General features: G+C 41.5%; 1 pseudogene; it reads right to left on the bottom strand.

The window, feature by feature from the left end:
* LOC118402845 (C-Jun-amino-terminal kinase-interacting protein 1-like) overlaps nucleotides 1-12,130 on the bottom strand; it is a 59,757-nt pseudogene that overhangs the window by 5,903 nt on the left and 41,724 nt on the right.

Genomic DNA, 12,130 nt, shown 5'->3' with positions numbered 1-12,130 from the left:
ATCTTTATTAATGAATAAAATACATTTTAAATGAAAAGTATACTAACACAAGCTGTACATTAGTAAAATGTGTAGAGTAAAGATATTAAGTTTAATTTATACCTATGGCAATACCCACCAGAGGGCTAAATAGTCTTGAAAAATGTTGGAAGCAAACAGGACTTAAAGGTCAACTGCCTTTAAAACATTTAAAGCTGAAAGAAGTCAGTAAGTATTCAAACCCTTTGTTATGGCAAAGCCTAAGTACAGGATAAAAAAAAAAAAAAAATTAACAAGTCACATAGGTTGCATGGACTTCTGTGCAATAATGGTGTATTAACATGATTTTTGAAGGAGTATCTCATCTTTGTACCCCATACATAAAGTTATCTAAGTTATCTATCTTAGTCGAGCAATGAATTTAGAACACAGATTCAACCACAAAGACCAGGGAGGTTTTCCAATGCCTCACAAAGAAGAGCACATATTGGTAGATTAGTAAAAAAAAAAAAGAAAGCAGACATTGAATATCCCTTTGAGCATGGTGAAGTTATTAATTACACTTTGGATTGTGCTTTAATACACCCAGTCACTGTCACTCCCTGACTTTAGAGATCCTTTCAATACTCTATTTGGTTAGGTCAGGGTGTGACTAGGGTGGGCAATCTATGTTTTCTATTTCTTTGTTGGCCTGGTATGGTTCCCAATCAGAGGCTGCTGTCTATCATTGTCTCTGATTGGGGATCATATTTAGGCAGCCTTTTCACACCTGTTGTTTGTGGGACCTTGTTTTTGCGTTGTGCCTGTGAGCACACCATTACTTCACGTTTTGTTTGTTTCTGTATTGTTTTGGTGAGTTTCAATAATTAAACATGTGGAACTCTACGTATGCTGCGCCTTGATCCATTTATTCTTCCAGCGATCGTGGAAGTCACTACAAAGATACAGGCGTCCTTCCTAACTCAGTTGCTGGAGAGGAAGGAAACCGCATATGGATTTCACCATGAGGCCAATGGTGACTTTAAAACAGCTACAAACTTTAATGGCTGTGATAGAAAACTGATGATGGATCGACAACATTGTAGTTACTCCACAATACTAGCTAATTGACAGAGGGAAAATACATCTGTACATAATTACCTTCTTTGGGACTGGGGAGCAGTATTGAGTAGCTTGGATAATAAGGTGCCCAGAGTAAACTGCCTGTTACTCAGGCCCACAAGCTAGAATATGCATATTATTAGTAGGTTTTGATAGAAAACACTCTGAAGTTTCTAAAACTGTTTGAATGATGTCTGTGAGTATAACAGACCTCATATGGCAGGCACAAACCTGAGACAAAAATCCAACCAGGATGTGGGAAATTTGAGATTGTAGTTTTCAAGTCATTGCCTATCAAATATACAGTGTCTATGGGGTCACACTTCCTAAGGCTTCCACTAGACGTCAACAGTCTTTAGAACCTTGTTTGAGGCTTCTACTGTGAAGGGAGAGAGAATGAGATCTGTTTCAACCAGGTGTCTGGCAGAGTGCCATGATCTCAGTCTCTCGCGCGCCTGTGAGAGTTAGCTAGGTTCAATTGCATTTCTAAAGACAAAGGAATTGTCCGGTTGAAACATTATTGAATATTTATGATAAAAACATCCTAAAGATTGATTCTATACATCGTTTGACATATTTCTACGACCTGTTATAGAACTTTGTCTGAACTTTCGCATGGACCATCCCGCGCCTCTTGAGTTTGTGAACTAAACTCGCAAACAAAGAGGTATTTGGACATAAATGGACTTTATCGAACAAAACAAACATTTGTGGAACAAGGATTCCCGGGAGTGCAGGGCGGCAGGATAGCCTAGTGGTTAGAGCGTTGGACTAGTAACCGAAAGGTTGCAAGTTTGAATCCCGAGCCGACAAGGTACAAATCTGTCGTTCTGCCCCTGAACAGGCAGTTAACCCACTGTTCCTAGGCCGTCATTGAAAATAATAATTTGTTCTTAACTGACTTGCCTAGTAAAATAAAGGTACAAAAAAAAAATGATGAAGATCATCAAAGGAAAGTGAATATTTATAATGCTATTTTTGACTTTTGTGACACCTCACTTTCTTTGGCTAGGTATGTTTCTCTGTGGCGAGGTGCTGAACTGACATAATCGCAAGGTGTGCTTTCGCCGTAAAGCCTTTTGAAATCTGACACAGCGGTTGCATTAAGGAGAAGTTTATCTATATTTCCATGCATAACACTTGTATCTTTTGTCAATGTTTATTTTGAGTATTTCTGTAATTTGATGTGGCTCTCTGCACTTTCACCGGATGTTTGTTTGTTTAACTATATCGAACAAAACACACATTTATTGTGAAACATGAAGTCCTGTGAGTGCCATCTGATGAAGATCATCAACGGTTAGTGATTAATTTAATCGCTATTTCTGACTTGTGAGGGCTCTCCTTGGCTGGAAAATGGCTTTATGGTTTTCTGTGACCAGGTGCTGACCTAACATAATCATTTGATGTGCTTTCACAGTAAAGCCTATTTGAAATCAGACACTGTGACTGGATTTACAATAAGTTTATCTTTAAAACGGTGTAAAATACTTGCATGTTTGAGGAATTTTATTTATGGGATTTCGGTAGTGTTTAATTTCGCGCCCTGCAATTCCACTGGCTGTTGGCGAGGTGGGACGCTAAAATATTCCAAAACATGCATCCTGTTTGCAAGAAGGCACTAAAGTAATACTGCTAGAATTGTGGCAAAGCAATTCACGTTTTGTCTTCAATACAAAGTGTTATGTTTGGCAGCTCCAATACAACGCATTACTGAGTAGCACTCACCATATTTTCAAGCATAGTGGTGGCTGCATCATGTTATGGGTATGCTTGTAATCATTAAGGAGTGGGGTGTTTTTTCATGATTAAAAATTAAACGGAATGGCGCTAAGCACAGGCAAAATCCTAGAGGAAAACCTGTTTCATACTGCTCTCCATCAGACATTGGGGGATGAATTCACCTTTCAGCAGTGCAATAGCCGAAAAAGGCAAAGCCAAATATACACTGGAGTTGCTTACAAAGAAGACCGTGAATTGTCCTGAGTAGCCGAGCTACATTTTTGGCTGAAAAACGTCTTGAAAATCGATGGCAAGACTTGAAAATGGTCGTCTAGCAATGATCAACAAACTACTTGACAGAGCTTGAACTATTTTGAAAAGAATAATGGTCAAATATTGTAATATCTAGGTGTGCAAAGCCCTTAGAGACTTACATAGAAAAAATCACAGCTGTAATCGCTGCCCAAGGTAATTATAACATGTATTGACTCAGGGTGTGAATACTTATGTAACTAAGATATCTTTGTACTCCATTTTCAATACATTTGCAAAAACTTTAAAAAAACATCATATTTTATTTCTTTATCACATTCCCAGTGGGTCAGAAATGTACATACACTCAATTAGTATTTGGTAGCATTGCCTATAAATTGTTTACTTCTCCTGTCCTATTCGGTGTCCTGTGTGAATTTAAGTGTGCTCTCTCTAATTCTCTCTTTCTCTCTCTCGGAGGACCTGAGCCCTAGGACCATGCCTTAGGACTACCTGACATGATGACTCCTTGCTGTCCCCAGTCCACCTGGCCGTGCTGCTGCTCCAGTTTTAACTGTTCTGCCTTATTATTTTTCGACCATGCTGGTCATTTATGAACATTTGAACATCTTGGCCATGTTCTGTTATAATCAGAGGACATTTCTCCAAAAAGTACCGTCTTTGTCCCCATGTGCAATTGCAAACCGTAGTCTGGCTTTTTGTATGGCGGTTTTAAAGCAGTGGCTTCTTCCTTCCTGAGCGGGCATTCGGGTTATGTCGATTTTGGACTGGGATTGATTTGCACTTTTCACATCAAAGTACATTCATCTGTAGGAGACAGAACGTGTCTCCTTCTTGAGCGGTATTGTAAGGGATTTCTTCTTCCGAAGAGGAGAGGCGAAAAGGATCAGAGGACCAATATGCGGCGTGGTAAGTGTCCATGGATCTTTTAATACAAAATGTACACATGAACAACTGAATACAAAAACAATAAACGTGGAATGAACGAAACCCAAAACAGTAACGTGTGGTGAAAAACACAGACACGGAAACAAACACACAGTGAAACCCAGGCTACCTAAGTATGATTCTCAATCAGAGACAACTAATGACACCTGCCTCTGATTGAGAACCATACGGCCGAAACATAGAAATACCCAAATCATAGAAAAACAAACAGACTGCCCACCCCAACTCACGCCCTGACCATACTAAATGATGACAAAACAAAGGAAATAAAGGTCAGAACGTGACAGGTATGATGGTTGTGTGGTCCCATGGTGTTTATACTTGCGTACTATTGTTTGTACAGATGAACATGGTACCTTCAGGCGTTTGGATATTGCTCCCGAGGATGAACCAGACTTGTGGAGGTCTGCAAATTTTTTCTGAGGTCTTGGCTGATTTCTTTTGATTTTCCCATGATGTCAAGCAAAGAGGCACTGTGTTTGAAGGTAAGCCTTGAAATACATCCAAGGGTACACCTCCAATTGACAATTTAAATGATGTCAATTTAGCCTATCAGAAGATTCTAACGCCATGACATATTTTTGGGGAATATTCCAAGATATTTAAAGGCACAGGCAACTTAGTGTATGTAAACTTCTGACCCACTGGAATTGATACAGTGAAATATAAGTGAAATGATCTCTCTGTAAACAATTGTTGGAAAAATGACTTGTGTCATGCACAAAGTACATGTCCTAACCGACTTGCCAAAACTGTAGGTATTGTTATGAGACTTGTTTCTACACCTTGATTACACCACCAGCTCTGGTAAATTCAATTGATTGGTCATGATTTGGAAAGGCACACACCTGTCTATATAAGATCCCACAGTTGACAGTACATGTTAGAGCAACAACCAAGCCATGAGGTCAAAGGAATTGTCTGTAGAATTCTGAAACAGAATTGTGTCGAGGCACAGAAGGGTACCAGGTTTGAGGGATAGATGAACGGAGCATAGTACAGGACCTTAGACTGGGGCGAAGGTTCACCTTCCAATAGCACAACGACCCTAATACACAGCCAAGACAACGCAGGAGTGGCTTCGGGACGTGTCTCTGAATGTCCTTGAGTGGCCCAGCCAGAGCCTGGACTTGAAGCCGGTCGAACATCTCGAACATCTCTTAATAAACCTGCTGTGCAGCAACACTCCAAATCCACCCTGACAGATCTTGAGAGGATCTGCAGAGAATAATGGAGTAACTACCCAAATACAGGTGTGCCAAGCTTGTAGCTCCATACCCAAGAATACTCGAGGCTGTAATCGTTGCCGAAGGTGCTTCAACAAAGTACTTACTTATGTAAATGTGATATTTCATTTTTTCATTAACATTATATATATATATATATAATGTTATATATATCTTTTACCTATTTTTGCTTTGTAATTATAGGGTACTGTGTGTAGACGTTTTTTTTAAATACATTTTAGAATAAGGCTGTAACGTAACAAAATGTGGAACAAGTCAAGGGGTCTGAATACTTTCCGAACGGACTGTACATATAATTATATTCCGGACTCTGACCTTGCTTGTTATAATATTTCTTAATTCCTTCCTTCTTCTGTTTTGGTTTTGTTCGGTATTACTGCTAGGTATTACGGCTACGAACATAAGCATTTCGCTACAACCGCGATAACATCTGCAAAATATGTGTATGTGACCAATGCAATTTATTTTGAAGTCCACAACTTCAAAACATTGTTCTCTCCATAGCAACGCTACCTTACTCGCTGTACTCATTACTGCACCCAAGAAACATCCACATCAAACCACACCCCCAAGATAACTCTTGTTCACCTTCCGCATTTCTTAATGGGAATTGATGAAAAACGAGGCCAAATTACAAAGTGCAGTTTCCCTTTAAACACTGACATTAGCTTTAGGGAGCGATAATATAATGGCCAATAGTAGTTGTAATTGAGATCAACTGTTCAGGTTGATCGGTTTAACGAGAGATCACCTCGTGTTGAGACATTGTTCAATGTTGGTTGTAATTGACCCACTATGGCTAAGAACCTCTTGAAACCTCTGACAATATAAAAGAGGGACAAAGAGCAAAAGAGTGACATGATATGTATATTTTTTAAGCCAGAAACAAAGTCCTCAAACCTCACCCAACAGACTTTGCCAGGGGTTTAGTAGAATCTTCAGACACAAACACATGACAGGCAAATCTCTGGTAAGCTGGGTGTTTTGTGATGAAGCCAAAGTACCTAAGGGGAAAACATACAAACCACACATGGGTAAAAGAAGAAGAAGAAAGTACAGGGGTCAGAGGAGCGAAACCCCAGAGGGAACCAGGTTCCGGGAGTAAAATAATTTTGACATGTAAAAATGCAGATTTTACAATGGAAGGTACCCAGAGTGATTATTTTTTCTCCATTTCCTCCACTGCTTGCGCTATGACTCTCCCAAAAAGCACATTTTTATTTGAATACAGTGACTGACATAATTTAATCCAGGTCCAGGTACTTACTTGCTGTTCTTAGGGTGATAGCCACAGAAGGAAACATTCTTCAACTGGAAGAAGTGGCTGCACTGGTTACTCTGTGATGACAGACAGACACACATCTATATTATAAACTAGTGGTGGATTTTCTTCATTTTGGGCTCAAAATAAGCGCATCGCCTGGGACCATGGGGGGTAACAATGGGAAACTGTGATGTCCCAAGGCAATGCACACTACATATGAATGCAACATAATTGTTTGGTACAAACCTCATTGACCACATTCTATGGCTCTGAAAAACAGGTGTTGGGGGTAAAAAGTATCCACCCTCCATGTCAACAACTGCATTTCTCAAGGAATTTGCTATCCGCTTACACCACATCATCTGTAGGAGCTGTGGCTAGTGACCCTTATGATTGGCAAATTAGATTAGCTCTTAAAACAAATCATAGCCTTAATGTCAACAAAGAACCCACTGATGGTTACATAGTTTTACTTCAGTTTAGGTGGGCACCACTGTTGCCAGATGAAATTCTCACTTGCTTCTGTACAATACAACTGGATTAAGATGTGTGGACTGCAATACCCGTAGTGCCCACACTGAGGGGTTATCAACCTTCTTTACTGGGAATATTTCCCTCAGTGTGATCTTGCTGATCAGCGGTTTGGATAAAACATCTCTTTGTATCTAGTCTTGCAAGCCAGACGCAAAGTTTTGTAGTTGTACTTTGGTCCAAACTAAACTGCTGTCTTTCTAACATGCGCTGAAGGTGTGCCTTAACAAGTGTGTGTGAGTGTGTGTGTGTGATGCAAATGCATGTGTTGAGTGTGTGCATAAATCTGAGTATGTCTGTCTGTGCACCTGTCCCGTGTGTCCGTGTGTGCACGCACGTGTGTGTGTGTATGTGGTGTGCATGTGCGTGTGGATGTTTACAATGTGTGTGCATTTGAGTGTGGAAGTCTTACTCTGTCAGAGCCATAGTAGTCATCCTGGACTAGGAGCTTCACGCCTTTCATGTTGATCTCAAGGATACAAGATGAAGGTGGGTTATACTGCACTGTCATACTTCTATTGGTGGCAATCTGGTGACAATCAAAACAGCATCAGCATCCCGGTTTAGATATTGAATTTATATGTTTAAAAAAGCACCCTTATTCACTTAATTGGAATTTAGAACATTTAGAAGATGAACAGGGAAATATGTGAGTTATTGGTCTTAAAATTATAGTGGCATCTCAGCTAGAAATGCACACTATATATACAAAAGTATATGGACACCCCTTCAAATTAGTGGATTCAGCTGACCGGGGGATATAAAAATGAGCACACAAAAAATCAATCTCCATAGAGAAACATTGGCAGTAGAATGGCCTTACTGAATAGCTCAGTGACGAGAGCTGCCCCGGTCAACTGTAAGTGCTGCTATTGTGAAGTGGGAACATCTAGGAGCAACAAGGGCTCAGCCGCAAAGTGGTAGGCCACACAAGCTCACAGAACGGGAACGCCGAGTGTTGAAGTGTGTAGCGTGTAAAAATTGTCTGTCCTCTGGAAGCAACACCAGAACAACAACTGTTAGTCTGGAGCTTCATGAAATGGGTTTCCATGGCTGAGCAGCCACACACAAGCCTAAGATCACCATGCACCAATGCCAGGCATCAGCTGGAGTGGTGTGAAGCTCGTCGCCATTAGACTCTGGAGCAGTGGAAACGTGTTGTCTGGAGTGATGAATCACACTTCACCATCTGGCAGACCGACAGACGAATCTGGGTTTGGCGGATCCCAGGAGAACGCAACCTGCCCCAATGCATAGTGCCAACTGTAAAGATTTGTGGAGGAGGAATAATGATCTGGGGCTGTTTTCATGGTTCAGGCTAGGCCCCACAGTTTCCAGTGAAGGGAAATCTTAACGCTACAGCATACAATGACATTCTAGACAATTCTGTGCTTCCAACAAAAGCAACAGTTTGGAGAAGGCACTTTTCTCTTTCAGCATGACAATGCCCCTGTGCCCAAGGCAAGGTCCATACAGAAATGGTTTGTCGAGATCGGTGTGGAAAAGCTTGACTGGCCTTCAGAGACCTGACTTCAACCCCATCGAACACAATTGGGAAGAATTGGAACGCCAACTGCAAGCCAGGCCTTATCACCCAACATTACTGCCTGATGTCACTAATGCCTAGTTAAATAAAGGTTAAATAAATTAAAATTAATAATGCTCGTGGCTGAATGGAAGCAAGTCCCCACAGCAATGTTCCAGCATCTAGTGGAAAGCCTTCCCAGAAGAGTGGAGGCTGTTATAGCAGCCAAGGGGGTACCAACTCCATATTAATGCCCATGATTTTGGAATGAGATGTTCAACGTTCAGGTGTACACATACTTTTGGTCCTGTAGTGTTGCTTTTGAGCAATGCCTATTTTCAACCTGCCTCTGTCCTCTTTTCTTTTCTATTATGTTTTAATGATTTCCTGTCTTAACATTTCTAATTTGTGATCTAACATTATTCTACTGCCAATGCTTGTTTGTGTTATACAGGGTTGAGGTCAATTCTGAAATTAGTTTTGAATTCTATTCTTAAATTTGAATTGAATTTGAATTGCCCACACCCCACAGGAAACAGACTTTGAATTGAATTCAAATGGCTTATTTATTCTACACATTACTACACGAATACAAAATTGTACCCAATACTATGTATAAGAATCAAACTATGTGGTTGAATCAAAGGAATGACACTCATGTCTTATTTGAGTTGCTTTGAATTAATTTACTTCCTTTAATTAAAATTAAATTACAATTTTCTTCCTTAGGGATGTATTAAATGAATGCATTGAATTCAATTCTTAATTCCGACCCCAACCAATGGTGTAATAGAATACTATTTTCATAGAGAATGTACTATACTGTTTGACTCTCACACTTTCACCCCCATTATTTCCCATCTTCCTACTCAATCCATCTGTCTCTTCCTCCTCCTCTCTCTCAGTTAAAGATTATGGTTTTCATTGGTAATGGGCCAGTTGACATCTCTCTCACACTCTTTCTATCTTCTCAATCTTTCTACACTCTCACTCTTTCTTTCACAAGCACACACACACAGCACCTCCCCATACCTTCTGCATAGCTGCACACAGAACATCGTTGCCTTTGTGGTAGGGCACTTGGACCGAGCCCAGGAATTTCATATGGTATCTGTCTATCCATTCACTGCTCTTCACTGTGGGAGAGAGAGATAGAGAAGGATAAAATGTATATATATATATAAACTATGGATGCTACAGTACATTTAAAGGTGCAATATGTAGAAATAGCTCTGCCATTTCATGGTTTCTAATGACAAAAGCAAAATATAACATAGAGAATAATTGTACCATCAATAACTGTCATGGACGCATAAAGATTTACCCTCACCTGTTTTCGTATATTGCAGCATAGTAACTCATAACCATTTAACTATCCTAGAGGTAAGCAACATTCCATCCTTCACAATCCTGTAACTAATAATTCGACATCTGTAAGTATTGATATTCAAATCAAATAAAACTTCATTTGTCACAAGTGTATGCTTACTAACAATCCCTTAACCAACAGTGCAGTTCAAAAAGAGTTAAGAAAATATTTATCAAGTAGACTAAAATAATAATAATAAAAAATAGCACAATAAGAAAAACAATAAGAGTCTATATACAGGGGGCACCGGTACCGAGTCACTGTGTGCGGGTACAGGTTAGTTGAAGTAATTTGTACATGTAGGTAGGGGTGAAGTGACTATGCATAGATAATAAACCTTGAGTAGCAGCAGTGTACAAAAGGGAGGGGGGGGGGTCATTGTCTGGTGGGGATTTTATTGATTGTTCAGCAGTCTTATGGCTTTGGGGTAGAAGCCTTTTAGTCCTAGACTTGGCGCTCCGGTACCGCTTCCTGTGCGGTTGCAGAGAAAACGGTCTATGCTGTGTGTCTGGAGTTTCTGACAATTTTATGGGCTTTCCTCTGACACTGCTTATTATATAGGTCCTGGATGGCAGGAAGCTTGGCCCAAATGATGTACTGGTGTTACGTGCCTCCTAGAAGGAGGGAGGTGCAGGAATCAGGAGCAGGAGAGCAAGGAAGTCCCAGTGGCACAATCATTTATTCAGAAGTCCCACCTCAACAACAACATGGGGGGGGGACATGCCCAAATGAGGTCGCCACATACAGGGAATTAAACGCTACACACGGAGGAGAACCCTCTACTCCGAAACACATACCAAAACGGTACAACTGCCGTGAGAAAGAAAACCCTGTGGTGCAAACATGCACCCCAAACAAAGTAACCACAGCAAACAATCCTGCACAAAGACTAGCTGGTAGCGGAGGTTAACAAACCCACCGAAATCAACTAAATGGACACAGGTGTAAACAAAACAGACAGAGACAAACAAAAAGGAAAAATGGATCGGTGGCAGCTAGTAGGCTGGCGACGACGACCGCCGAGCACCGCCCGAACATGGAGAGGAGCCACCTTCGGTGGAAGTCCTGACAACTGGGCGGTTCGCGCTACCCTCTGTAGCACCTTATGGTCAGATGCCCTGTGCAGTTGTCATAGCAGGCAGTGATGCAGCTGTAGAACCTTTTGAGGATCTGGGGTCCCATGCCAAATCTTTTCAGTCTCCTGAGGGGGACACGGTTTTGTCGTGCCCTCGTCACGACTATCTTGGTATGTGTGGACCACGATAGTTAGTTGGTAATGTGGACACCAAGGAACTTGAAACTTTCGACCCGCTCCACTACAGCCCCGTTGATGTTAATGGGGGGCCTGTTCGGCCCGCCTTTTCCTGTAGTCCACGATCATCTCCTTTGTCTTGCTCACATTGAGGGAGAGGTTGTTGTCCTGGCACCACATTGCCAGTTCTCTGACCTCCTCCCTATAGGCCATCTCATCGTTGTCAGTGATCAGGCCTACCACTGTTGTGTTGTCATCAAACTTAATAATGGTGTTGGAGTTGTGTTTGGCCATGCAGTCGTGGGTGAACCGGGAATACAGGAGGGGACTAAGTACACACCCATAAGGGGCCCCAGTGTTAAAGATCAGCATGGCAGATGTGTTGTTGCCTACTCTTACCACCTGGGGGCGGCCCATCAGGAAGTCTAGGATCCAGTTGGAGAGGGGGGTGTTTAGTCCCAGAGTCCTTAGCTTAGTGATGAGCTTCGTGGGCACTATGGTGTTGAACGCTGAGCTGTAGTCAATGAACAGCATTCTCACAAAAGTGATTGTTTTGTCCAGGTGAGAAAGGGCCGTGTGATTAAGATTGCCTCATCTGTGGATATGTTAGGGCGGTATGCGAATTGAAGTGGGTCTAGGGTGTCTGGGAGGATGCTGTTGATTTGAGCCATGACCAGCATTTTATAGCACTTCATGGCTACTGACGTGAGGCGGGGCGATCATCATTTAGGCAGGTTACCTTTGCTTCCTTGGGCACAGGTAGGTCAAGCAGACCACAGGGTGGTATTTACAGACTCGGTCAGGGAGAGGTTGAAAATGTCAGGGAAGACAGTTGACGGTTGGTCCGCATATGCTTTGACTATACGTCCTGATAATATGTCTGGTCCAGAAGCCTTGTGAATGTTGACCTGTTTAAAGG

Source organism: Oncorhynchus keta, chromosome 2, assembly GCF_023373465.1.
Source record: "Oncorhynchus keta strain PuntledgeMale-10-30-2019 chromosome 2, Oket_V2, whole genome shotgun sequence".
NCBI classification, from domain to species: Eukaryota; Metazoa; Chordata; class Actinopteri; order Salmoniformes; family Salmonidae; genus Oncorhynchus; species Oncorhynchus keta.
The sequence above is the reverse complement of the archived record's forward strand: the minus strand, read 5'-3'. Positions and strand labels throughout refer to the sequence as shown.